General features: G+C 40.2%; 1 protein-coding gene across 2 annotated transcripts in view; it reads right to left on the bottom strand.

The window, feature by feature from the left end:
- The window catches only part of LOC135308667 (uncharacterized), a 126,825-nt gene that overhangs the window by 81,469 nt on the left and 18,418 nt on the right, over positions 1-26,938 (bottom strand). For both annotated transcript variants that reach the window (XR_010369055.1, XR_010369054.1), the window contains exon 4: positions 6,729-6,869. The gene's annotated coding sequence lies outside the window, so the exon portion shown is untranslated. The remainder of the gene's footprint in view (positions 1-6,728; positions 6,870-26,938) is intronic.

Below are 26,938 nucleotides of genomic sequence, written 5' to 3'. Positions count from 1 at the left end.
TGAGCTGATTCACTGATGTAAAACAAGTATAAGATTCTAAGCTGGCCAAGATATTTCTGTTAGAACTGTCACGTGGATTTTGGCTATTGTGTGTAGAAGAGATGCAGAGGTACATGTTAGGATAAATGCAATATAAAATGCATCAGTCTATTCAAGGTTAACGTAGTAAATTATTCAGAATGCTGCAAGGTGTGTTGTTTGCATTCCTATCTTATCAAATCAAAATTCCAGTTTCAGTCCCTGGGAAGAGGAAATTTTCTTTGTTGTAGACAGTGTAATAGTACCTGGGCAGTGTTAAGAGCACAGATAAGAATAAAGATTTTATCAACAGAATCTTGGAATTTTACTGTCTTTTAGTACCACAGGGAACTTTCTCTTCAGCCTGCTAGTCTTTTACTTCTTAATTAATTAATTTTTTTTAGGAATCGTTACTCATTAAATATAATTAATACCAAGAAGAATGAGAGAACTCAATTAAACCAATGTCCTTTTGTTTAAACACAAACATTTTACCAACAGTTTCTCTGGAATTACAACATCTCAGGTTTCAAATTAAATCTGACATCTAACCTACCATTTGGGACACTAAATATATGATTTTCTCTAGAGAGAAACTGTCTGTTCAGTTCCAGGGCTGCTGCATCAACAGTGACCTATCAGGAGAAGGAAAACTCAGCTCTTAGTCTTGCTGCTTTATATAGCATTTGAAAAACACAAAGCTGTTGATCCTGGGAAGTGGTTTCAATCTGCTGTTAAAAATTATATTATATAATTATGATCTTTTAGTGTGGTTGAAAGATTTGCTTGTCTCACATACAGAGTTCATGTTATCTCCTGGGCATCAGAATGAATGGTAGGAATGTAACCATTGGTTGTGTTCCAGATAATCCAGCTCTGTGACAGGGCCCAGGCCACTAATTTGTGAAACCATGAGCAGTATCCCCTGTTGCAATGCCACCTTGGTTCCCAGGGTAATTTGTGGTAAGGGAAAGAAGAGGGATAAGTCTTTAAGTTCTACAGATATTTTATCTTTCATAGCAAAATCTATGCAAAGTAATAACTGCTCTTACAGGTGGCAAGTTCTGCCCCAAAATTCCCAGTAAAATGCTAATTAGTACTGGCTCTTGAGAAATCTGCAACATTTGCATTTGATTTTTACACGCTGGTGATGTCCCAATCAAAGGGGTGTTTGCTGCCTATAAATCACGTTCACCATGGCACTTCCCCTGGCAGGGAGCTCGCAGTTAGTGATCCAGAATGTGTTAGGATGGCAAGGAAATGGGCATGCAAGGGAAAATGAGTGTTTCTGCTCCTAGCCAGCTCACCCCAGGTGCTGCAGAGCTATCCCAGACCTGCTCTCATGTGCTGCATGTGGCAAGTACCAAATGAGGATGATAATGTGTGAGCTCCCATGGGCATGGGGCCTGTGTGAGGTTGGCCTGGCCTCTCAGCCAAAGTTTTGCAAGATAATTTGAAGCTGAAAGGCTCAATTTGCTTCTGAGGAGCTACTGTAAAAATCAGAAGCCATGCAAGTAGGCAGAGTGCTGCATTTGCTGTCTTTTCCCACCTTGTGGAAGATTTATAAGCAGTTTAACTGTTAGGGGTCAGTTCTTACTCCCATCTCGATTCTTTTGCAGGCAGGATCATCCTTTTGGTCAGGCTGTTTTCTCCTTTGACTTATTTTATCAGAACTGGACTGTTAATTGGAGCCAGGGTTTGGCTCCCTTTACTGTGAAATACAATTCTGTTATCACGGCAGCCACATTCTTCCCTAGGTGATTTCCACTTTGGCTTTAATTATTTTTAATTTTTTAAAAAAAATGCCATGAAATATAAAGTATTTCCTTACTTGAGTAAGCTGGATAGCCCTTTGGTCTAAACAGAGTTTTTTCATTTTGAGATTTCTGATATGCTAAACCTCTGTGAAAGTTTGATAAAAGGTAGCTTTGAGGCTTCTAATTAATTATGTACAAAAAGTTGACAGTACTCCACTGGGAGGTGTTCCTAATAATCCATGCATGTAATATAGTGGGAACATTGTTTATAAATATAAATGAATTGGAAGGTTTGTAACCTTGGAATAATAGAAGATGAGAAATCAAATCATGGCTGGCAACCTCACAATTAAATGTTCCAAGATTAAATGACCTACTTGAAAGCTACATTTTTATCTTTGTTTTCCAGTAAGTAGAGGAAAAATAATCCCTGTAATAGCTCCTTTAAGCTCTTACTGAGAGTGAAGCAGGGAAATGTTTGTTTTAATATTTCATATCTCCCACAAATGAAAAGACACACTCTTACAGTTTGGCCTAGCTGGAAATGCACAGTTCACATCATGCTGAAAGAGAGGCTAGAGAAGGGAAAGAGGAAGAAGGTGGCAATAAATTAGCTACAGAACAGTGGCTAAAGGATATTGAAAGTCGCAGGTAAGGAAAGGAAAAGCAGTCACAAAACTCCCAAAGAAAGTCTGTCTGTGGGGAAAGTGCTAAGAATCTTAACAAAGCAAAAAGAATCCAAAGGTGTAGAGGAAAGACCAATCTTCAGCTTGAATTCACTTCTGTCATCCTAGCATTTGCTGGATTAAGACTCCTATCACCACTGGCCAGCATGGATTTAAAAAGTCCCACCTTATCATCATCATTGTTGCACCTATTTTGCCTATGCTTGGCGGCAGCAGAGCAGCCACCTCCTGGAGACGGAGCAGCACATCAGGAGTGCTGGGTCAGGTCACAGAACCACCCCTCTGCAGCTGCAGCTGCTGCTCTGTTCTAAAAGGAGCATTTACAACCTGAAAATCACATTTCTGTCTGTTCTCATGAAACTTAAAAGGGATCACCTTCATAGTTGTGAAGTTAAAGAAATTGAGAATAAAAATCTACCTTTTAGTTGTTTTCTTTCAATGTCTGACTGTTTCAATGAGAGGCACAACTCCTTCACAAGGCTACTGCAGTAATAAAGGGCACAGAGTGCCTCAAGATTGTTACAGGGAGAAAATCTGACTGAGCAAAGCCCACTTTTCTCCCTGCTGCCCTTTGCTAGGCAGAAGTGATCACTGACTGCTGCCCTGCAACAGCAACAATGTTTGCCAGGCTGCCCCGAGCTGGTTCAGCCCGGCTGGCCCAGGGGCAGCACCACCCTGCTCACACCTGCTTGCTGAAAAGACCCTTATGCAACTTTTTGTCTTTTGAAAAAGTGCTAATTTCAAAAGTCAGCGAGCTCCCTTTGACCCTTTTTAATCTTTGACAGCACTTAAAGGTTGAAGGCGCTGGGATTACTTTTAAACATTTATTTCCATAGAAAACACTCCTGTTTTTCAGACATAGAGAACAAAATACTTAACCTGCTCACTCCTCCTTTCTTCACTGCCATGTACAGCACAGCTGATATGATTTAAAAAGTCCCCTAGACAGCAAAATTCCAAGGAGCCACGTTATAGTGTTTGGCTTCTGCCATTGACCAATGGACCAACAGAGCTGGGAAAATGCTGTCCTGCTTTGCAAGAACACTGAATAAAAAATGAAGAATAACTCACAGCTAACACTTTCATGTTCATTTTCAGTATGTCAGAGGGAAATGCTCATTTAAGAAACAGATGATTTTATGTCTGATTTTGAAAGCAAAGCTCTGTTTGGGATCCATCTCCTCATTTCCATATGAGTCACAATAAGATGCAAAGCCCCAGAAGCACACAGTGGGCTGCAAACAGCAGATGCTGAGTTAATCTCCAACCCGTTGTGATTCCTTTTGCTGCTATGCTTGTTGGTCCCAAGAGATTTTTATCAGGGCAGACATTACAGTTAACTCTTCAGGGATATGGAGAAATATCTAGGGACAGTGGGCCTTGAATCTTTTTATGTTTATTTAACAGCTTATTATAAAATTATTTGTTGGAGCATTTTTAAAAAATAATACAAATATTTGTAGAGAAGTACCTGGTTTTAGATTTCTGCTTCAGAAACCCAGGAAAGAAAACATGTGGCAGATATTTAATGACTGTATTTTTAACCTTCACATAGGAAAACTGAGAGGGAAATTTGCACTTCAAACTATAGCTGGAAACAAGCCACCCACATACAGAGATAATAAAACATCAAAAGGCCTGTGAAATATGCTAGCACATGTATATGTGTTTAAAAGTGAAAAAATTGAAGAAGCTGCGAACACGAAACTAAAGTTCTTTTCCAGCTGTAATATTAGTTATAATAAAGCAGAGCACTAAATTTTTTAGTCTTTAACTCAAGCTCAGCTGAAATGATATGGTAAAAATGAATGTTTTCTCTAGTATTCAGATTGCTGAACATAAACATATCTGTTCACAGGACTGAGAATATTGAAAGATGCAAACATCACTCAGCCTCATTAATTCTATTTGGCTTAAAAACTGTCGTCTTGTGCTCTGGGGAACATGTTGTTTTATTACAGTGAAAGTTCTGAAAATGCATAATGGAAGTGTTAATACCATACTAAGGGTCTTAAGGCTCAGCACTGTTGTGTTAAACCCAGAAGAAGCTTCTTGATTTTTTACAAGGGTAACATGGCTGCAGAGCAGTTCCACACGACTCCCTCTCATTTTGACAGGACAGCACAATGGGGAAGATTAAATTCTGCAGTGTGGGCTATCAGAGAGGCCAGAGACACCACAAGGCTGCTGGAGCACCCTGCCCTACATCCTCTTGATCAGCCATGGAGATTTCTGGAGGGGACAGGCTGGCACAGCTAAATATGGGGAAAATGAGGTCAGATTAGTGCCCTGGGACAGTCCAGAGGAGATTGCTGCTGCTGGAAAAACCTCCAAGAGCTTTTCTCCTCTGTCTGCTGGCACTTTCTCTCTTGGTCTCTGCTGGGCTTCCCTGTCAGCTGGGATGAAGCCCTGGGTGTCCCAGGCTGTCAGAAGCAGAGCAGTCCTGCTCTGCCCTCTGCTCCTGCCAGGCAGTGCCACCTCAGCACAGGGCACAGCATCCCAGGATTACTCCTTTTGGCATGTGGCCACTGCTGAAGTACACTGCCAAAATCAGAGTTTTTGACCTGAGGTTTTTGTTTTTAACTTTCCATTTGATAGGCTTTTATTTTGCTCTGCAGCTGTTAAAGTGCAGGGTATTAAAATAAAGGCTGGGAGTGCTGGAAAAATCCTGTACAGTGAGCTGTGCCCCAGTGCCTGAGGTCTCATTTTGAGGTAGATCTGTTATCAGACATGAAAATAGAAATACCAGCTCTCACTTGATGGACTTTTCTTTGGTAAAGGAACAAAGGTACTAAGAATCTGTAGCTGATAGTCATTGCTATTTTTATATCAAAGCTTCCTTATCTACTTGGCAAGTGATTCAGGGATTTTCTCCCTCTCCTAGGTGCCCCTGCAATATGTTTGTTGTAATCTTTCACATATCCTCATTACACTTTTTGCTCCACATTAATAAGAAATGAAGAAGTCAGGTTGCATTAGTTTTCTTATCTTATCCATCTCTTTTAAGAATTCCTCTCCAAAAAGTTAAATGCCCTCTATTCACTTGACTTTCTCGTTTCCCTTTCCTATGAGATTTCTTCTCCATTATGTGCTCACAATATCTCTGCTCTGTGACCTGAGTTGACCTCCCCAAGTCGTTTAACAAAATGATTAAACAGAGTATTGTTAGCTTTCATATATGTGTTGCACACACCAGCATTATTCTTATATGTATAAATATACTTCTGCTTAGTTTTTAATCCTTTTCTTACATCTTCCTCGCTCCCTCCCCACGTTTTCATGCAAGTTGGGTTTGCTTTATCTGTCCCAGCAGATGCTGAGCTGTGACAGATTCTCCTTAGCATTTCTGCCAGTCTCTACTGGCTCCAGTCAGATCTGTTCTGCTCTCCTGCAAAGGCCAGCTCTGATACTACACTTGGGTTCTGCCATGAAAAATTATCTCAAACGTTGATGACTTCAAACTCACAAGAAACAGAGACAGGCAGAAGCTGTGATATTTGGATTTGGGCTTGGATTTTAAGTTCTATGGAGTTCAGGCTATCTTGATCTGCCTAGTATAATGATAAAGGTTGCAAGAAAAATAGCAACTCTCATTCTAATGATAAGGAAACTCAAAAGCCTTTAGTTTGGCACCAGCTTCTTCTATCTGAAAAAGTTAATTCCCAATTGACCATTTATCAGTCTTGGACTTATTGATTAACAAACACAGTTTTTTGTTATCAGATGGGAAGCGCTGCTCAGAGCCAGTGACTTCTTTTTGAAATGTTAATGTCTTTCCTTTTCTGTACCAAAGGGGAAATAAATAGAGGTGATGGCATTTCTTTTTTCTAATATACAACTGTATTTCCAAGTAACTTTGACATGATCTCAGAAAAATAAAATGTTACCAAAGGGGAGAATGGCACCTCTATGGCCCTCCTCAGTATGAAGAACCAGGCCATGCAGAACTGACACAGTGGAGATCTACCTTTCCTGGGAAAATATCCTAGAAGGTCTCTGAAACACCACAGGGCTCATTGTTCTATCTCACCAAAGATACCAGGGAATTTTGGTGAAGTGCTGATGGAAAATATTATGGGAGGGCTGCAGTAGCTGCTATACAATTTACTCCTTGCCTACAGTACCACTCTTTTAGGGTATGTCCCACTTCACAGACCCTAAAAGGGAGGTCAGGAATGCTGTAATCCCCACCATCCAGAAAAAAGGCTGCTGTAGGATAGAAAACCAACAACAACTTGTCTCAAAGAATATTCCAGAATCCACTGACCTGTGGGTGTCTGAGATGCCAAAAGATGAGGAGGCATGGCTGCAGAGTGAGTTGGTCAATCACAGGAGCTCCACAAGACCCAGAGGAAACAAAAATGCTGCTCAGAGCAGGAACTGAATGTCTGGCATTGCAGAGACCAACCTGCAAGTGAAAAAGGAACATTGGCAGCTGTAAGCCTTTTGGTCAGACATTCTGCTAAAGCAATTGCTTAACAACATCCAGGATTCCTTTTTATGAGCGCAGTTATCAGTCACTGTGTTGGTATGTTCCCCACTCTTTGTGAGCAACAAGTGGTGGGAATATAAACCAAACACTGCTGCTTCTGAGCCTGTGCCCTTGGTGAATCAGGTTTTTACATCAGTTCTCTACCTTTTCACTTTCAGGTCTTTTTTTTTTTTAAGGGTATTTTGTAACAGCTCGCGCTAAAAATTTCTCTGTTCCATTGCTGGTGCTTTGGCATGGCCTCCAGCCTCCTGCAGTGAATTGTGTCTGATGCAGTTTCAATCCACAATATATCTCCCGTTTCCCTTCAGTTGCTCTCCATTTTGTTTTAAACTGTGAGCCAAAAATCACAATTCTTGGAGGACTTTTAAACACATGCTAACAGTATGCTTTTAACCAGGGACTTCTGCCTGCATGTGCTGTGAGAGAGAGTGAAAAAGGAGACAGGGAAGCGTGGTGGGAATTTTCTCCTCCTTTTGAAGTCCTGCATGAATGTTCAGCTTTGGAGGGATGGTGCTGCCCAGTGCTGAGGGTGTGTTGGGTTGGATGGGGGTGTCTGATGCAAACAAAGATGCTCCCCTTCCCTCAGCAGCTGTCTAGTGAGGAACCCAGCCACTGCCAGTGGCACTCCCATCAGATAATTTTTATACAAGATGCAGGCAGGGAAGGGGCAAAACCACATTATCTACACAGACTGTGCTTCCATTACAGTTTTGTAGTTGTTTTACGTTGCATAGGCATGCAATCTGATTTAAATCCTGGATACTTATCCACATGTACTGCTTCTGAAGACACTACTGCTGCTTTTTACTGTGTCATAAATTTGCATTTATCTTAAAGTAGAAATTCAAATTTTGTTCTAAACACCTTTGCAGGTGTTAAAATTGGTGTTTTAAATACCAATTCATCAAGTATTGGAAAGTCTGCCTCTCCTAACCAATGTGTTATGAGGATTATGAGCCACTTGAAGGGATCTGTGGTGGGTGTGTTGTGCCTCTGAGTGTGTGCAATATTATATGAGATAGATTTGGGGTAAATTTCCTTTTTACTGCCTGGACCCACAGTACTTTGTTATCCTGTTGGCTGCCTTCAAGACTTGCATTAAGTAACTCTCTGGAGTGAAAGCTGTTTTTGGGGAAGATAATAACAAGCTGGGAAACTCTTTACACTCATGGGTGTAAGGCTGCCTTCTAAGGTTGAGAATTTTTATTTCCCAGGACTTTTCTGGATGGTTCTCAGCTAGGGACATGATTGTTCAGTAGTAAAGACCCAAACTCTGCAAAAGGAGACTCACACCCAGAGTTTGTAATCTCTCTGTTTGTCCAAAAGGAAGAGAATAGCCAAAACAATTGTTTTGGAAAATTTAGGATTATTAGTACTGTGCTGAGCTTGACATGTGAATATAAACACTGATCATAAATGGAAAAAGATGCGAGAACTACAGATAGGAACATAAACTGTTAACTTGTTTGGCTTCATGTCCCCCCTCTCCAACAGAGAAGGAAGGGCCATATCATGGATGTGAACAAAGTAAATGTCAAGTAAAGGGAGAAAAATGAGTGTACGAATATTTGCATACGTACGGGAGAGAAAATCTTGGGCAATTTTCTTATGGCATTTCTTTGCTCTTGAGATGAATTTTAAATAACAGGAAGTAATTCCTTTGAGGGTTTTCCATAAATGATGATTTATATAATTTTGCCTCAAGGCAATTCCTATGATATATAGATAAAAATATATCAATATTTGTGCAGATACATCTGCTCTAGATGAGTCACGTATTCTTGATGCAAACATTTTCTAACAGTTGTCATGTTCCCCCATTCATCTCCTGTTGCATCCTCCTGTTTTCTTACACTTTAAAAGTTATTTTTATTAAAAGAAAATGTTTGCAAATGTCCTGGAGATTTTGTTAAGTAATTGAGATAGCAATACATGAATATATTTTAATATTATTTCAATATCAACTCATGATTTGTGTTGACATTGCAATCCTGTAGACTTAGTTCTAAATGAAGCAACAAGTCTGGCAGAGGATTTTAACTTGCAAATGGGTTGTACAAATCAGTCCCAGTCCCATGCAGTGACTTCTGTACACACTGTCTTCTGGAACACAGCAAGTCCCAGTTGCAGATTTACTCAAGGTCTCTACCCTTTCCTTCAGAGTGGGATTTGTGGCAAAGAAGAGCAATCCCATTCATAACACAATGCACTTATTCCATCTTTCCATTTCCATACATCTGTGCTGCTGCAAGCAAATCTGCTGTTCCTCCTTAGTGGGATACACAGCCAGTCTTGGATGAAACAAAATTTTACAAAAATCTGGCAGGAATATGTAAATATATTTTTAATGCCCTAAATCTAAAGAGCACAGTATTCAATTCTACAGCTAAATATAAGAGTAAGATGATCAGTGGCTCTCATCTTTGGTATTCGTTTGTATTTTTGATCATTGTTCTTGAAGCATGTTCTTGTATTTTCTTGACTTTCTGAATGCTTTAAAATTTGGTATATGTATAATTCAAACTTAGAAAAACACAGGCTGACCTGGATCAAAGAATAATAAATTTCTAAGGATTTCTCAAGCTCATAACAGTTTCCTCAATGAAAGCATAACTTAAACAGAGAGGTTAAGAAACCTCAGGTGTTCTGATTACAAGGGGCTGAATGTTGTACAACTTTTATTGCTGGTGTTTTAGTCACTTAGGAAAATTTTCATTCACCAAAATTGGGTTTTCCATCAGGAATATTTTAGTTTATTTGAAAATAAATCTTGGGGAAGCTGATGAGAAGCCTACATACTATCCCAGAAAATAAATAAATCTTTTGAAATATTCACATTTTAGTCTTTCATACAAAGCTGTTTTGTGAATAGACTGCATTCTGTCTTTGTTTCCCTTTTTATAGATCATCATATTATGCTTCTGTATAGAGTTAAAAAAATTACTTCTCACTCTTGTATGACAAATAAAAGAACCAGCTTCCTATTTTCATTAATTCTGCTTCCTCAGTAATCTCCAACAGTTACTTAATGAGTCCGATCAAATAATTTCTGTGACATTATTTAAGCCATTTTAAGCCATATTTCAAGCCATTGCTCAGGGTGATTTTGAACTCAGAAGTCATACCAGTTCTGCAGCAGCCCATTAGAGGAATGCTGGAAAGATTGGCTCCCCCAGAGGTGATCCCTGTTGTCATCACGAGTCCCTATCCAAAAGAACACAGCGCAGCTGGCCACACCAGCTCCTTGCCAAACCAAAGAGTAAAATAAGGATCGTGCAAAATGAGTGAAATAAGGTAGAAATAAAGTAAAACAGCATTAAACCCTTCTAAACTTCCGCTTCTTTTGGGAAATTTTACTGTCTGTGATTTGTTACTCTGCCAGTGAACTAAGTCAGGGTGTGTGCGCCTCCTTCCCAGCTGTGCTGCTGGGGCAGACGTGGGCTGCAGACAGCTCCTGGCCAGCTGTGGCTCAGACCAGGAGCCTCTGCTCTGCTCACCATCCTGGGCTGTCCATCACATCGTGTCTGAAGGGACTCAGTTTGCCAAGTGTTTTGGGAAGGAGTCATTGGAAGGAACAGGACAGTCAGTTTTCAAAGGATGGGGTTTGTGACTTGCACTGTTACAGATAATCATGAGCTTTAGTTTCTTTTCTTTCAAAGGTAACAGAGGAAGAGCTAAAAGGCACTATAAATTGAAATAAGGAGCAGGTCCCCAGATTCCTCATAGGATAGGTATTGCTGTTGTGCACGGGGCAGAAGGCACTCTACTTTCCCTTTTCTCATTCCTTGAGCCTTCAGTGATGAACAGACATAGATCTTAAAACTATTGCATTTGCTTCAGTAAAGCTGGATGTAGTGATACCAGAAATGGGTTCTGCAGGATGTTGAAGAGATTCTTCATTGAAACTGGCAGTCACATTGGGAAGCAGCTGTTGGCTGTAGGTAGATAATTCTGAAGTATTTTTGAAAAAGGTAGAGGATAATTCTAAATTTCTATAGCACAAGCCAAGATAATTCCCTGAGCAGTCTAACCAAGAAAATTGCACAGGTCCTTGACACAATACCACCAGATTTGATATAGCTTTTCTCTGGGATCCCTTGTACTAGAGAATCAAAAAAAAAGTAATGAATTCTGTGTGGGTATTGTAATTGGTACACTGGGTGTGAAGGAAAAAAATATAGAATATGTTTAGTTACAGCCTCAGGAAATAGTAAAACCTCCCTCGTTTACAGAGCCTGTAAAAGTGCTCCACTGCAGCTGGCCATCGTAATGACAAAATACATTTTATGTGATCACAGGCAAGTTCTCCCTGTGTGTTGAGCAAATCCCTCTGAGCTTCTACTTTATAGGTACAGTTGTATTTATCTACATTAAAGGTTGTTCAGAGACTTTGAGGTCTTTGTGTGAAACTTGTTATTGTAGGAAGTCTAAATAGTATTATGCAATCTTAAGAATAAAACCTAACTTGCAATTCCCAGGCTGTTACTAGCTGAGAGAACTTTACCCAGGTGAGTGACATCAAGGTGTTGTGAATACAATTTTGCTGATAAAGTAAATAAGCTACCAGCTTTGTGGTTTAAGAAGGATTTAAACAAGTAAGGTGCCAGCTTCTTCTATTCCAGTTAGTTTAACAGGAAAGCTGAAGCTGCTCCCCACCTATAATATACTATATACCTATATAGTATATTATACTATATATAACATACTTTGGAAAGCCAAAGTATATTATATAGTGTGCTTTGAGTAACCATTATTCACAGCTTTGGCAAATAAAAATAGGGTACTCCTAATTTTATATGAAACCTGTTCCAAGTAAATACTAATCTTATTAGAAATTTCTTTATTTAGGCTTTCTCATACAAGTATACTTCTTGCACATGACTAAGACGTAGAATTTTCAAAAATTATTATTAAAATAGCTGTATGTTTTGGAATAATGAATTAGGAAATATGGTACATTATAATAAAAATAATCTTCATTTGCATGTGCTAATTAATTTCTACTTTATTGCATCAACGTTTGGGAGTAGTAGCTTTATTAGCAGGAATAAGTTTGCTTATAGTCTGAAACTAAACACTGAACAAACTCAGTGAAGGTGACCCTTTTTCCTTTCAATTATCAAGGTTAATGATAAAATTAATTAGATCATTTTTTTACCTTTGATTAGGAGAATTTACCTTTTTTCAGCTTTGTCACAGAACCTGGATCTGCAGTGAAAGATTTTGCCTTCTGTACTAAACTCAGTAGTTTTGTGACATCCTTTTTAAAAACTCTTCCATGTTTTTGCTGCTCAGATGATGTCAGATTATTGAACTCAAATTAGAGACTCTGTATTTGTTTTATCTTGTCACTATCCTTTTCCTGCTCTAATTCAATAATGAAATCTGCTTTTATGAAATAGTTTAACAATTTAACATGAAACAGATTAAAAATTAATTGGTTTCTGTTCTTTTCATGTACTGCCCATTATAGTTGCAGTTATAATCTAGAGCACTGACATGAGTCATCAGTAGAATATTACCTTTATTTCTGATTTGCTTTTCCCTGTAATTAGCCTGATTTCTGTTCTCTGGCTGTTATAAATATAATGAGGAATAACTAAGGGCATTAATTTTGCTCAAGAATTCTGCTGCTGTCTGGCACATTCTAAAAGCATTAACTATGGTTTAATCTTGAATGGCACAAAGGCCCCAACTTCCCAGATGTGCTCAGGCTAAACACAGGCATTCTCCTCAAGAGTTTGTAGGCTAAATAAACATGGGTTAATTGGCAAATACAAAAAGGTCTGGAGAACAAATAATTATCTCATTTTCTGGTGGGTAACAAAAATTTTAATTGATTTGCCCTCTGTGACAAATCTGTGCCTGGATCAATAGTTTAATCTGAGTCAGAAATTTATTGCCTTAATGAGAAGGACATCTTATTTTGGCTGTAATATGACCCTTTTCTGATTAAGCAGACTGAGAAAGCATTAGTAGTTAACTTCTGCAACCTTCTGCGTCTTAGCAATTAACAGAGGGACTAATTCTGCAAGGTAAGGAAGCCTTTCTGGGTGGTGGTAAATATTTCTCTTTCTTTGCCAAGGAGTCTGAAGTCTTGGTAATAATAATAAATAAAATATTATGATGATGATGATAATACAGAAGAAATAAAAGTGCCAGGTCAAATAGGAAAGGATCAGGAATGGTTTGCATCCAGATCATAAGAGATAATTAAGCAGTTGGCCTCCACTTTGTCTTTGGAGTGTATAAGGACATTCTAATGTGACAGCTACCAAAGGAAAGTTCTGGTTGGTCTCCTTTTACTCTGACAATCCCACTTGTTTTCTCTGCTTGCACGCTTTCACTTTTCCCCCATTTTATATTTCTTTTCATAATTATGTCAGACATAGCCTCCCTTTATGCCTCCCTGTTTTCAAAGCATTTTAGGTGGTCCCTGTCAGGAGTACATCAATAGTGCAGTAGTAACCCTGGCTCTCCCTTCTGTGCAGCTCGAGCCTTCAGGGCCTGGCTGGTGCTCCACTGCAGCCCACTCATCATCAGCCTCAGGGGGTGTGTGCCACTTCCCAGGGCTGCACACAGAAGCACCTCTCAGCTACACCGTTTACAAGTGTAATTGTCAGCCCCCTACACCAGAAACCAGTGCAGACAAGAAAAATGGACCCTGTTCTCCTCGTGTGGTTGGGAGCACCCCACACTCCAAGGCCTGATTCATTGTCTGCAGAGGTCTCATACCTTGGTGAGTATGAGTAGCTCCTTTTGTTTAACCTGGCATAGCCATTCTAGGAGCAGAATGGCCTTTTTTATTTTTGCATGACTGACAGGCAGCCAGTATGCTCATCAGCCTGAGAACTCTGCTTCTGTATGAAGATCCATTTGATAGCAGCCATTAACTCTTTCAGCATAACAAAAGTCAATAAAATATTTAATATTCTGCCTTTAGTGGGAGGGGCCATCCAGAAAGCACCAACATTTCTGCTGGGCAATTTGCTTAATAGAAGACAGATCCAACTAAATGTGATTGATATCCTTATCTCAAGGATATCAAAGACAGATTATCTTTATCATAATTACCCTGTAAGCAGTTAGAAGAGGAGGGTTAGGAGGATTATTATATATACGCAAAGAAAGTTCAACAAAAGTCTAAATAGAACTCCTAAAATTTCCTTTTCCCCTTATCAGTTTTTGCCATATAAAGAAAATTACTTTTTTTTAATTAAGAGATAATCAAAGTCCCTTTTCTCACTCAAATTATTTTAGCTGGCTTTTAGCTATTGAGCAAACTGTTTTTCCTCTATCTGCTAATTTGCACCTTCACATTATTTCCTGCTTCATGTCATCATCACTCCATACTTGCACTCCTGTGGTTTCTCAACTGTCATATCTTCAATACAAGAAAATCCACTGGCTTTCCGCTTGTCTATTATAAACTACATATGTGATTTCCTTTGAGTATAAAAGCAGGAGTGTAAGAAAAGTCAAATATTTGTTACTTCATTGGAGGCGAAGGCCAAATAAATATCTTCATAAACATGCTGATAGCTGTGGGCTACAGGTAGTGAAAAAAGATAGAGCAAGTTGTTTTCTTTTGTGAGCAATAGTCAAGAATGTCACAGTCAGTAAAATGCCGCTAAGTGGCAGGTAGTAGCTTGGAATTTTGCTGGGAAGTATCTCAGATCCACCTTTCCTCACACTGTTGTGAGATCCTGTCCTCCCTGTGTCTAAAGCTCAAGCCATCTGCCGGTGTCCTGTGAGGAATTCCAGCTGAGGAGGCTGCACACTGCTTTGGTGCCACTTGTTCTGCTGACCCGTTCCCTTTTGCTGGAGGAGATTAGGGCACACTGGCACACCATGTAATCACAGAGCTCTGTCTGTGCAGTACAAGCCACAGGAAAGGAGCTTACATTTTTCTTTTAATAAGTCAAACTTGTTTAAGCTTGTAGAGTCCCAGCTTGTCAGCTCCCTGCTGCTGTGGCTTAGCTTTTGTGCCTTGCCTCATCCTCAGATGAGTTCCAAAGGTTGCTTGCCTACACCCCAAGCAAATGTCTTAACAATTAGCAGAAGAGGAACACTTCTGCTAAACTGCTGTGTAACCCTAAAAACGGAGCTAGAGGTAATCAAATAATGATAAGTTCAGTTATGGTTTTATCCTTGCACTGAGTATTTAGCAAGAACTTTGAGGCTTGGAAATATTCTTGCCAAGATAGTAACTTCTTGCCATATTCAAAATGTTTTTGAAGGCAGTAAACAAAACACTTCCAAAAGCATTCTAAAAACTCAGGGAAAATTAATGTTTACTGTTATTTATAGAATTTCAATGGGTATATTTCATTTTCCCCACCTACAGATGGAGAGAGTCATGATCACAGTAATACTGTGATGGGTAAAATATTGACAAGAGAAGGGGAGCCTCCAGCAGCAATTTGCAGTGACCAAAATTGGGAACAGATTTGGGCTTCATTTGGAGTGAAAAAACTGCCTAAGGTGGAGGGAGTTTTAGGATCAATAGTACATGGACAACACCAAAATGAACACATTAGGTATAAAAGCCTCCCAATCACAGCCAACTTTAATTTTTTTCCTGTAATTAAACCTTTGTTTTATGGTTTATTAACTCACCATGCCCACAGAGAGGTGCTTTTGAAGGGAAAGCCACCAAGAATTACAACTGTGCCAGAGTGCATTTTTAAAATACAAGTCAAGGTAATTTTACAAATGGACAGTGCCTTCTCATTGAAAATTTAATCGCCCTGCACATGGGGTTGATAGCTCGAGCAGAGCTAATGTCTCCATTCATTTATCCTTTCATCTTGGGATGTTGCAGCTCAGTATGGAAGAACAGCAGAAATCAGTGCAGTGACTTTGGCAATTATCACAATATTTACTGTGCTTTGTGTGAACAAGACTCATTTATATGGTCTGCAGGTAGCCTGAAGGAATGGCCTGCTCAATTTCCTTTCCCCTGATGCAGGCTCAGGATCAATGCAGCAGCCAAAGGGAGCTCTACTGCCCCAGTGCCCTGCATTCATTCTTCAGGCAGACTGAAGCTCCACTTTGCTTCAGGGTACCAAAGAGCTGGTAGTAGGTACTGCACTAGAACACAATGTCCAGAAACTCTTTTTTTGCTGGATTTCTCTGAGAAATGATGACCCAGAAGTAGCTCTGAAAATTTCCTCTGTCCTGTTTTTTGAATATGTATTTTAAAGTCAGAAATTAATAGGAAACTTCACAGCGTTTTCCCTAAATTTTCTTGTCTTAAAACCTGAAAGAATTCTCCATGTGAGATACATTACAAAACCATAGCCTCTTGCATGACATTCAGAGTCCTTTTTACTATCTGCTCTTGGCTGACTGCATTTAGCTGCTTTTCTTTATGACTACTAGGAGGTTCAGACATTTTATCACTTCCCTCCCAGTCCAAGATCCCTTCTTTTTCAGCGCATACTAATTGTGTGAAATGGCTTTCCATTCACTTCTATCAAAGGATGGAGCCCTGCTGGGGCAGCAGCAGATCAGCAACACGAGTGATCTCTGTGAGCTGGTAGGATGCACCCACTGCTGCCCATGCCCTCATTCTTCAGCTCAGTGAAAGGGGGACTGCAGAAAGCTCCACTGATACACAAATGCAGCTTGTTCATTTGGGGAAGGGGGGCTTGCCTGTGGTTTGTTGTCGTTGTTGTTGTTTTGAAAGGCAAAATAAAGCAACACAGCCTCATTTGAGGGAGTACCAGAATTTAAATGCAGAAGTCTTGTCAATTAGCCCCCCTTGGAGCAACACACAGCAGTTTGTTCCTTTCTTGATATTCTATGAGTTCTGAGGAATCTTAACTAAGAGGATGGCCTCATTTTTCTGTACCAACACATCCAGGAAGGAAAGTTGTACTGCAAATACAGTAGAGTGATACCTCATGAGTGACAAGAAGCCTGGACAACCTGAGTCTCTGCATGAGACAGGGAAAGATGAAGGGACAAACCCAAAGTCACCCTGAGCCTGTAGAAAGCAGGCTATAAGCATAACCTAGATATGATGGTCAGACAAGTCTGTGCATATGTGGACAAATTTGGGCAGAAAAATTAATGTACTTAATCTAAAGAGCAGGAGCCGTTAAAGAGAACTAGATATCTTCATTAGGGAAGAAAAACATTCCTGAAAATGTTTAATGGGTGCACCGAGAGACTGGAATTATAAAATATTTCTGACTAACTCACCAGGATATTGAGAAGAATTTGTATTCTGTAACAGAACTCAGGACAATTTGTGCTACTTTCTTGTAATAAGACACCATAAAAAAAGAAACGGTAATTATATGCACTTCCTTTATATGCAGCTGATAGGTACCTTTAAGTACTGCAACAGCTTGCTAATGTACCCCTAGTATTTGAATAAATACCTGAAGTAAATACGTTGATGAAACCTCTCATAAACTGCTGGGTGGAGAAAGGGTATTTAACTTGCTCAGGTTTGTCTTTGTACAAGCTGTTCCTGAGCAGGTCTGTAGGTGACCTGATCAGAGATCACAGGTAGACACAAATTCAAGGAAAACTGCACTTAGTTTCATGATGGAGGTTTACATAGGCTGCACCAGAATGTGAAGACCAAATACACCAAGGCAAAACCCTGTCAGTTGCAATTTAGTTTTCAGTAATTAATCTGGGACTACTAAAACTATAACCTTCCTTACCAATTTTCTTGGAGGCCATTTAGAGGCCAACCTGAAGAACTATTTGTTGCTAACTCAAAGATCTAAATGTGAAAGTCTTACTATTCAGTTTTACATGACTATGTTTTAAAAGATTCTGCTATCAATTAGAGGAGATATTTTGTAATTTTAAAAAATCCCACAGTGAAACCTATAACTTGTAATCATGTGCAGTAATTCTCAGAGCAGACAGCATGTTAGAGCCAGACTAGGCTGTATTTCTCCTCCCTGTCTCCTAAAGGAACCAGCACTGAATCGAGCACCTTTTGCATTCTAGGTTTCTCAGAAATTCAATAATGATCCCAATCTGATTTTTCATCTTCGTCTCCTCTCCACTCCCCTCCCACCCACTTCCCCCAAGATCATAGCAATCTTAAAATTTGATGTCTCAAAGTCTCATTATTCTTCTGAGAGGGTGACTGTTTTCCCATTTCATGGTAGCTTACAAGGCTGATTTTTTTCTTTGAGCTGGCTGTGTGGGGCCAGGCATTCAGCCTTGGCAGGACAACAAATTTAGGTAACTTTGTCAGTGACAGGGTGGCTGGAGAAGCAAGAACCATGAGGCAGTGCAGCTTCTCCTGCCCCTAATGTGCCATCTCCAAGGTCTTTTCCCATGGAACCTGTCCCAGCATTCTGAGAGAGCAGTCAAAATGTTAGTCAGGTTTTCCTTCAGAGGTCTGATTTTCATTCCTCATCTGCTGATTCATCTTTTTTTTGGTATTGTTATTTATTTTAAACCCCTTTTCTTGGCATGAGATGTTTGTTTGCTATCTAAATGTAAGTGGGGCTGTGAATGTTCTCAAAAGAAGACTGACCTTTAAGCATATGTACAACATCTGTAGGAAACAGCTGGAAAACCTATCACGTGCTTCTTCAGGTAAAAGTGCAAAGCAGTGCTCCTGCAAGGCTTTTTTCAAACCCCTTCTTTTCACATCATGCATCACACAGCAGTGCTATTCATTAAAAGCTGAAAAAAAATCTTCTATTGGCCTGAATATTCTGACACAGAACACGAGGTGCCCATAGGTGAAACTGGTAGTGCAAAAAAGAAAAAGAAAACACCCAATGAACCTTTTTTTCCCTACTACTTTTAGCTTTCAAGCACTCATTTGCTAAATAACCTCCTTTTTAGCATCCATTTTTCACCCTGCTAAATATGTGCTGCTATAATGACTCCACCTGACTAATCATTCCTCAGGCATTCAAACACATTAGCTAATCGGTTTGCAGGGGTTAAAGCAAGTGGTTGGTAAACCTCAGATAATGCTGGCAACATTCAGAGATTCAGATGATTATCCAAAATTTACCCAAACTCATCTCAGCCTCCTCTGGCTAAAAGCTCAGTGAAGATTGCAATTTTTTATCATTTCAGGTTTGTCATAAAAAGCAGCAGGTCTTTTGCTCATACTGCTGCCTTCCAGTTTTCCTTAAGACCCTTTCTACACAGACAAATGTTTCTTTCATGCATTTCAGATTATATGGGTGAAGAAACATATAATGGATGGATGGCAGATTGGGAATGGCTTTGGGTGCTGGGTTTAGGGCATCCTGTTCTGGACTTGCTTGTGCAGTTATGGGATGTGGCCATGGCAAGGCACCCATGGGTGTGCACACTGTCCCTAGATACTGATTCCCTGAGTGCAGCCACTGCACAAGCATCACTCAGTGCTGGTCCTGGGCTCATGGATATTTTCCTTGCAGGATACAGCTTGCGACACATCAGCCCTGCATGGGGACTAAACCAAACCAGTTTTAGGCAGGGGAAGGTTCTAAAGATATGAACAAAAGAACAAGCTCTGAGCCTCTCCAGCCCCCATTTCCTCCAGTATGTTCCTTTGGCTGGACTGAATATCCAGAAAATCACTCCAAACCAAGTTTTGTTTCCTGAGGTGACATTCTCTCCTTGCCTTTCAAGAGTTTGCTTTCACCTCAGCCACCATGAAGTAAAACTGGGCTCAGTTTCCTGGGCTAAAAGGCATTTCTCTGCTCTCTGAGGCTCTTTGTGTGCTCCCTGCCCTTGTGTTTTACTCAGCCCCCAGGGTCACTGTGGCAAGCAGTCACCTTTTCCTCCCTCAGGACAACCTCCCACCTGTGCAGGAACAGGCTGGCTCCTGGGGGGACGTGTGGCTTTGCTGAGGGCCACCAAGCCAGGCTCCTGGGGCAGGAGCAGCCCAGCCCAGCCCCTGATGGAGCGAGGGCAGGAGCAGCCAGTGCCTGCTTGCCACACGTGTAAACACAAAGCACTGAGCCCTGGGCACACCCAGCCTGTGGCACCCTCTGCCCCTGCTGCTGAACTGGGTGTAAAAAACACTGGAGGATTGGACTATCCCCTTTGGAAACATGAGAACTCTCCTCCTTCCCCTCTCCCCGAGCTCTGGGACGGTATTTCATCACTGTCTGAGCGATCATAGAAAGTTTAACCTGCGAAATTATGCACTGTAAATGACAACCATTTTACTCTCAAGGTGAAAGACTTGGAGACAGAGAGAAAGAAAGAAAAAGAGAGAGCCAGTTTCCATGGCAACCAAATGAAACTTATACACCGTAGGAAAATGTCATTTTCCAAAAAAGACAGAACTTCATGGACAAGAGGTACAGTACATCAGAAAGGAAATTGCAGTTTTAAGTGAAAAGCTCATTTGCATTTATGGTTTTGAGTTTCATTCTCTAGTTACAAGACCCAATTGTAGACAATTTAGTAGTAAAAATTATATTCAACATTTCAGGTGAATAATGTAGATTACGATGTAGTTCAGTCATAAGTTCATGGTGGCAGACTCGGGTTCAGAGAACACAGGTGTGGATGGATTCTGCTTTAGCTGGGCTTATGCTGCAGCATCAGAGAAGTCATTGACATTTTACACCCTCTAACAGACTTTGCAAAGTCAGGATCCATCCATAGCTGTTGAGATTCCTGCCACAGCTTGCAATTTCAGCACCTTGAGTTATACCTTCCAGGTTCTATGTTACCTGTGATACCATCAATCACCATCCCTTGTAAGCCACATTGCATAGGAGAGCATTTTATGATGAGCATTAGTGTTGTAATATAGCAAAGAGCATTGTTAATGAAGCATGGAAAAAGAATAAATTCAGCTAATGGGTATATGTGTCAAATTTCAATTAGGGATATGTTGGAAAGTGAAAGAGAGCGACGAGCATACAAATTAAACCTTTGACCTTCAGAGTAAAGGGAGAAAAACCTGAGAGAAAAGGGGGATGTTCAGAGATGTTTTCCTAGCTGAATGCTGAAAAGTCTGAGCACAAACTTTGAAATACTTTTCTCTTCAATTACCATTATTTAAGAAGTGACTCAGAAAAATTCTGTTTTGATTCAGCTGGTTTGTTGACAGCTATATTACTGTTTGTGCTATTTCCTGCGTGGGGGAGAGATAAAGATTGGGAGCAGTTTATGGTGTTGGCAGACAAAATCTCACCTTTGTGAAGCTAGGCACAGGATATTAAAGCTTATCCTTCTCTGCCTGTGAAGTGTTACTGGAAAGAACCTCCTTCTCACTCCTCTTAGGCTTTCAAACAGGTCTTAGTTCAGCCAAAGAGTATTTTAATGCATAATCTGATGTGCATGGCTTTTGAATGCAAATAAACAGTGGTGGGGGGGGCAGCAGGAGCAAAGCTGAGCCACCTGCAAGGGCTGGACACGGCTCAAGGCGCCTGGCAGCTCACATTTGCTGTGACAGTGAAGGGAGCAATAGTTCACATACACAGCAGCGGGCTCCCACAAGAGCTGCTGCAACCCTGCACATGTGATTTAACATCAGCTGCTCTGCTGAAGCAGTGGAGGATAAATTCAGCTTGAGTTTAACAAACAAAATTGTCATTACATGTACACATGTCAGGGTTTAGTTCAGCTCATTCTTCTGCATGAGGAGTGAGGGTCTGTTCCACAGAGCACTGAGGCTTGTGTGGAAAACTGAGACCTGAAGCCATGTCCATTGCCCTGGCAAAAGTCAGCATGCTGGTGCTTTTCTGACTGCTAGAGAATGCTTCCCAGGGTGTTTGTGTGTGAAGCACACCCGAGGACAGCCCTGGGACAGACACCTCTGCCTGTGCCCTCTCAGATTAAAAACAGCAGGCAGGAAGTCACGTCTCATTGCCAGCCTAGCAAGGAAACAAAACCCACTTGCATTATTTCCCCTCAATCAATTAATACAATTAACACTTTGAGGTTCCAAATATTTCGCCAGGAGACCAACCCTTGATAGAACTCAAAGTGTATTCTTGAGTTGTTGCCATGGGATTTCATTTCCCACAAAAGTCCGTCATTTTTAAGAACTCCCTTTATCTTTACTTTGTACTTTTTTAATCACAAAAGCCTCTGGGTCCTTGCCAGTGCAAGTCTTTCCTGCCATCTCCAGATATCCCTCCTGCCACCCCACTGCTCTCTGGGGATGTGCAGCCAGCTGCAGGTTTGAGCACAGCACGGGGCTCTGGTTTGTGTCAAACTCAACACGGAAGGCAAGATTTCAGTGACCTGCTGGGTAGAAAAACCTTGAAAGCATCAGGGAAAGGAATCTCTGTCTCAAGGACAGCTCAGTGCCAAGCAACCCCAGCCTCACCAGGAGGAGCCCACGTGAGCTTGGAAAGACCTCAATGCCCAAAGTTTTTGGTTTCTGGTAATGATATGTAAATGATTGCTAGCAAGAGCATATATTACATAGAAAACTGTGTTTTGCTTCTTCAAAAGCTCATGTAAAGACTGAAGAAATGTTGAATTTGTCCTCCATTCAGAATTACTAACGTTTTTCTTTTTAAGTTTTCAACTATGACAGGTGTCTGAGAAATATTGCATGATTATTCTTAGCATCTGATAATGGATGTATGGATAGCTAATTATCCTGTTAAATCACATGAAATCATTTTTGTCTCATGACTGAATGATGTATGTCCCTGTAAGTAGATAATACAGGAGTATTTCTAAATGACAAAATTTGCTTTGACAATTCCTGGAGCCTGAAACCTTAAATTCTCCTAATTGCCCTATGGCAGCACATATTTAAGACTCGTTTTTCATCTTTTGTATTTACTTTCAGTAGCTAGAAAGAAAATATTTTTCAGAAGAGTATCTTCTCTAGTCTAATGAACATCTACATGTTTATTTATGACTATATTTATTGGTTTTAATAGCATAAATAGGTAAAATTACTGGATAAATATTATTCTGTGGAAGCATATTTCCAGTCTTAATATTCTCATTTACAGGTTAGAGAAGGAGGAATCTTCTGTCAACTTCCTGCGAAATTTGTTTTCAGCTTCTGTTGAAGTGAAAACCCTTGCCAGAAAACTTGTCAATAAAATATTCAGGGAAGTTTTATTTGCTCTAGTGTATTGAACCCTATGAAAATATAAGCCTACTTGTGAACTTTAAAGAGCAACTCCTCAAAGAGTAGGGGCTTTCCTTAAAAACAAACCCCACCTAAGCTGCTGTTCTCCAGGCACTGCAATGCTCAGATACTGCAGAGGAGATTGGGTGTCTGTGGGCACATAGAGCAGGTTGGCACAGGGGAGTGAGGTTCCCCAGTGTCTCACCTGGATCTGACACAAAGACAGAGAAAGGAAAGCAGATGAGGGGTCCAGCACTGTGATAACTCAGAATTTTAACTGCCTGCATTGGTGTTGCCTGGGGAGAATTTTTTCCTGTTTTGGCATATTTTTTCCTAATACCTTCAAGCTTCAGATAACTCCTTTCCTTGCCACAAGCAGCGGAGATGATCAGCTGAGTGCTACAGGCTTAGTCCTGTCAGGCAAATTGCCCACAGCTGCACCACTTGTTGCTAAAGTTGGGGCTGGAGATGTTGACCCAAAGCTCCAGCTCATTTCTCTCTTGCTAGTGAGGATGGAGACCTGCTCTATTGCCAGCTATGAATTTCCTCCCTGATTAGAAACAATATTTAATGCAATTTAAATCTGACACTGGGACGGTGTCACCAGACAGAGAGACATTCCTCAGTACATTAGAAGGAGGAGTTGGGTAAGCCAGAGAAGAAATTAGCCTGCTTTAATTTAGGGCTGGGTATGCACACTGCACCAACAGCTCAGTATGCTCAGAGAGTCAAATATATTAAATGCAGCAATTTATTGCCAAGATGCAGGATTGAAGCACAGTGGATATGTGTTCATGTTTTACACCTGTAACCTTTCCCTTGTTGTGCAGACTTTGAAATTGCACCAGTAAGAATAGGTTGAGTATGGCTATCTTCAGGTAAAAAATGGAGGGCTCAGGAAATTTAAAAGGCAGAAAAAATGAAGAGTATGAGAGTCCTTCTATCACTCCAGGAATTTTTCAGGACCTTTGTGCTGTTTGATGCAATATAGATTTCTACAACACATTGTTAGGAGAATGTCATAAAACATAGATTAATGATTGCATTTTCATCCTTTTGATGTGCCATTTAATGAGGTGTATTCCCTTTCATACTCAACATCAAAAAGACAACCACTGGATTTCTTCACGTATACATCAAATAATTTTTTGTGTTAACAGGTATAATCATCTAGGCAAGAGAATGCTGCTTTTATAGCCACTGTTGTGCAGCTGGTTTGATACAGGCAGTCTAGTACTAGTGTTTACTCACTAGAGTCACTGAAAATGTATGTGCAGCTTCTGCAGCTCAAGCCCACTCTGCTTCCCAACCCCAAATGAAAGGGAACAAGGTCTCCCTCTTTAAGTTAGATTAAGTTTGCAATTTAAAGAGCTTTTAAGCACATCCAGCATACTCTTAACTTTACAGAATTTGTAGCTCTCATTTAAATCAATATTCTCTTTAAAAGGTCCTACTTTTAACACTTCCAGCTTTTATGATTGTCTATAAAGTGAATAAAATCATTCTGAAAGCACTTGTTAGGTGGTATGTTGAAAACATGTCCAGCTTTTCATAACTCAATTTGCTTCTGTGGGTTACTATGATTTTTACAAAACAATAACACCACAGGTATCTTGAGCAAGTTTGGGCTTGCAGAAAAAAATTACCTCCTAGAAAGACTGAGTTACCTCCTACATATCCTGAACCTAGCTCTGCTACTGAAATTATTTCATTTCACTCAAAACCATGACCATATTCATTTTTCAGTTCAGACAAATTTTACAGCTTTTATCACTGATTGTGCCCTTGTGCTGGTCCAGTCACCTGTCACTGTTGGGAGAACATGGAGAAACCTCTTTCCTTCCTTCAAAGTATTTGTTGCCATTGCCTTACAGCAGTTTTTTGGTTGGCTACAAGTGCAGGGTTTGGTTTTTTACACAATTTATCAGTGGGGGTTCTGGTGACCTGCCCTCTGTGGGGTCAGGCTCTCACCCATCCGGGAATTTTCTTGGACTTGTTGCCAAGTTTACTGCCAAGACACTTTTATTCCCTGCCATTTCTAAGGGCTTCAGTGTGGCTTGAACAAGTGTCCCAGTAGATAGCAGTGTTGCCTAAAAGTGCTGAGGATTTGTATGAAGAAAGCTTTCTACTACATATTCCTAGAATTTATGCTATACCTTAAGACTATTCATTCAAACACAATATGGGCAAATTGCAGGATGTCTCCCAAAATATAAGCTTTAACAAATATGGATTTCGACATTCATTCCTACACATTTCTGCATTTAATCAACCTGTTCTTCTCTATGCCACCCAGTCATTTAATGCTTAAATTCTAAACACATTATACAAGACCTGTGGAATTGTTTTTTGAAATATAATGAGAGAAAGCTCTGTTTTGTTTCAGTAAAAAACAAATTCAAACAATGCTCTCTAGTTCTTATAATGGTTGGATATGCAAAAGCTGGTTTTAAATTCTGTTACTCATCTCCAGCAGCAGGCTCAGCTGAAGGAACACAGGAGAGTTCTAGCCAGTGTTTTGCAGATACATCATTTTTTCTGAGCAAAGGTGAAGGTTGGTTTGCATAGAGCTGTGTGCAAGTGAATAAGCACAACCACTTGTGCTGCTATGCAATTTGTTCTTTGTCTTGCTCCACGAGACAGCACAAATGCCTTTTTTTAACAAATGTTTGGATTATATTAATACATGCCTATTTGTCCCTGACTTATTGCTCACCTCTGACCATAGCTTCAGGTCCTAAATTTAACTATTGCTTTCCCAAGGTGGTAATAGGAAGGTGGTATATGTCCAAAAATGTCTCAGACCTATTTATGAGCAAACCAGGCTCATAAATAAGGTAGAGAATTGTTTACTTGTTGCTTTGGGAAATGTTCTCCAATTTTCTTAATTTTATTATCAATGAGTTCTCTTGCCATGACAATGTCTATATATCTATATGTCTATATACTTATCTATCTATATCTTCTATGTATATATCTGTACATATGCATATAAGTGTGTATATATATTTATTTATATAAATTGAATATATGAAATCCTGAAATGTTACACTGAGAATAATGCCATCCACTGTGTTTGAAGATTTTTGCTAGAAGTCCATTCTTCCCACAGACCTTAGAGTGACAGGTGGCTTTGAATGAGTTTTTAAATATATCTTTGGAGATTCAAAAAGGGTTTTATACCAGAAGGCAAATATACAGCAGCTTCTCCTGTGAAGCTTATCTTTCAGTTGGCAATAAATAGTGGATGGCTCAGGGATTTTTGATCTAGTTTGGCCTATCCATTCTGTTATACCTGAATGGATTGTTTTAATATGCTATTGAGATGAGCTCCCACTCTGGAAGGTCATTAAATGGTAATGAATTACCAGCTTTTCTTATCCTGAGATGGAACACAGGAGCTCCCTTGGACTGCAGTGCCATCACCAGGGGTCCGCAGGGAGAGGCTGGGGCAGCATTCCAGTGAGGGGCTGTGGGCTGGGGCAGCCAGGGAACCTTGCCTTTATCAGCCCTGCCACGTGGTTATCACACAATGGACTGCACACTCTATCACTTCCCTGTGACTTTCTAGAGATGACTTCACTGAGAAGGGTGACATTTAAACTCACATCATCCTCTTTAGTTTTTTTTAGACACTCTCCCTCCTACATCCTCAAAATTTTATTTAATTTTTAACAAGCACCCTCTATGAATACTATCTGGGTAAAAGTGATTCAAGAGAGAAACAGAGTTTTGTTTTGTTGCTTCTCCCCGACCCCCCCCCAAGATTATATTATATCACATAGAGCAACCGAATAGGGGTGTTCTAAGCTGTGTATAATGGCCTCTAATTGAAAACTTCCTGTACCCCATGTTTGCCTTTCTAAGTATAAATGGATACTTGGTGAATAAGATGTCTGACTTAAACTGAAATGAAAATTAAAGTGAATCTTGGTGAGCCAGG

Source organism: Passer domesticus, chromosome 10 (genome assembly GCF_036417665.1).
Source record: "Passer domesticus isolate bPasDom1 chromosome 10, bPasDom1.hap1, whole genome shotgun sequence".
NCBI classification, from domain to species: Eukaryota; Metazoa; Chordata; class Aves; order Passeriformes; family Passeridae; genus Passer; species Passer domesticus.
Note: the sequence above shows the minus strand (reverse complement) of the source record. Positions and strands in the feature narration are given on the sequence as shown.